Below are 2,446 nucleotides of genomic sequence, written 5' to 3'. Positions count from 1 at the left end.
GGAGGCGAAGGGAGCCACTGATGATGTTAGAGGCCTTTGGGCGCCGTTTCTAGTTAGTGCGTTTTTGCGGCGGTGTATTTGTCACCAAGCGAGGTCGCCTCGCCACGGGACAAATTGGCCCAACCTCGCGCGTTCGAGGAGCGGTAACGCTGTGCCCTGGTGTCCCTCGTGTGGCCGACCAGAAGGTCGCCCGCCCCTATGTAGAGGGAGTTCATTTGGAAGCCTTGATTGGCGAGGGCCCCGGGCGGTGGCGCCCCGCCGCCCTCCGCGCCTCCGCGCCTCCCCAGCCTCCTGGCCGGCCGTGCACGAGGCTGGCCGGCCGCCGCCTCGTGGCCGCTGGCCGGCCGCAGAGGCGTGGCGAGGCGACGCGGGAGAGGCGGCGCGCGCCTGCTACCTGTCGCCGCGCTGTCCGCTCGCCGCCGCCCGGGAGCCCGCTCGAGCCCCCGCCGGAACCCCCCAGGCAGAGAGGCAAGTCCCGGCGCGGGCCGCACGGGTCCGGAGGGGCGGGGGGCAGGGCGGTCAGAAGGTTCCCCGGGGCGCGGGGACGGAGGACGGTCAGCGTCGGGCAGTCGCCGCGCTCCCCTCCGCAGCCCGCCCGGACCACGAGGAACGAAGGCTGGGGCCCTTGGCTCTGCAGGAGGGTTTCCAGGGAAATGGGATCAAAGCCTAGGCGCTGGACGCTTCCCCTGGAAACTTAGTGCTCCGCGGTTAAGGATGGAGTGGTCACTGCCTCCCAGCAGCAGCCAATGGCTGTGACGTTGAGAAAATGCCAGTTCGGGTGACTGCTGCCTGGAGCATGCAGTCAGGCGCCCTCCAGGCGGCTGTAACTCTAATTCAGGTTCTGATTCCCTTGGAGCGAAATGGAGCTGAGGATGGACGGTGGAGAGCGGCTGGTCCTGTTAATTTAATTGGGTACCAAAGAGTGCTTGCTGGAAAAAAAAATGGAAGCCTTTTTAGAAAAATAAATACGATACAACCAGTTAATTGGGTAAATGCAAGTAACAAATTTTAAAAAAATAATGAAATCTCATTTCAACTAGGGTTGTCCACCTTCTCTGAAATAGTTTCAATTCTTTAATTCTTTCATAAGAGAGGAGTTGCCAGAACGGCATTGAAATGAACAAAATGCCCTAGTCTTAGCTCTGCAGAGAAATCTAAAAGTTACTACTGATCTGATAAAATCATGCTTCGCTGCTAGTTCTTCAAGTAATCTGTATTTCTGCTCCCAACCTTAAGTGTTTGTTATTCTTTGCTGTTAGGCAATGTGCCCTGTCCCAAGATTTTTTATCTACTTTTTTTTTAGTTAACTTTTTTCCTTACGTTTACATTTAGTTTTTGCGTGTGTGTGTGTGTGTGTGTGTGTATGAAGCAGGAAGAGAAGAAATGACTACCACGGATAATCAATGTCTCTTTTTCTCTCTCTCCCTCCTGCTGGGTGTCTGATTTTCCATTGCTGACCTCTCTTGTGCTTTCTGGTAGTTTCTGAAATGGTACTAAAGGAGTGAAATAATAATTGGTGAATGATTTTGTCGTCGTAGGGTCTCAGATTCACTTGTATGTGCTTAAAAACAAGGTTCCAGTGCTTTTCAGTGAGATTCAAATTCAAAACTAAGAGCCCAGTTAATGGTTTACAGGGTATTAGTAGCTCTACATTAACTGGAGTTTTAAATCTAATTTAAGGTGAAGATTTTATAATTTGGTGTAAAGCATAGTCCTTAGAACATAAGAAAACTTTGTCAGGTTTCGTATATGTATATTGCTTTCTTTCCACCTTTGAGAAAAAATTTCCTCAGAGGAAGTCTGGGCCCTAAAACCCGAAATGCAAGCCACTACAGATACATTCCAAATAGATGGAAAATGAGATTAAAAATAAAGATTAATTTGGAGATTATTCGCTTTACAGGAGATGTATTTTTTTATATAAAGGGATCCATCTTAGGATTCCTTTCAACAGTTTTTAGAGCTATTTCAAATAAGTGGTGGTTGTGAGGATTAAAAGAAATAATAGACATAACACACTTTTAGTGCTTGGCGCATAGAATTCATGCAGTTAGTGTTTGTGATGAATACATCAAATTGGGTTTCGCCTTGTATCACCCCTTCAGGGATGCATCTATTCCATGAAGTTAAATGTACTCACACAGAGAGCCCGGCCCTAAGAACTGGACTCCTTACTTTTCCCCGAGGTAGCTCAGAGTTGTTGATGCTGACTCTAGAGTCATGAAAAGCTGCCTGCTCTCCCATGGTTTAAGTCCTACCAATCCATTAAGGATTGGTGAATGAAATATTGAAAATTAAGCTCTTGCTTCCTTTGCATCATCAGAACATTTCTGCCAGTGGTTCTGGTTGACTGCAGCCTTGGGTGGGCCCTCTTCGCGGCAGAGGTGTGTGGTTTGCTTTGGTAGCCACTGCTGTGTTGATGAATTGTGGTCCTTTACCTGAGTCT

Source organism: Equus asinus, chromosome X, assembly GCF_041296235.1.
Source record: "Equus asinus isolate D_3611 breed Donkey chromosome X, EquAss-T2T_v2, whole genome shotgun sequence".
Classification (NCBI taxonomy): Eukaryota; Metazoa; Chordata; class Mammalia; order Perissodactyla; family Equidae; genus Equus; species Equus asinus.
This window is presented reverse-complemented; position numbering follows the sequence as displayed.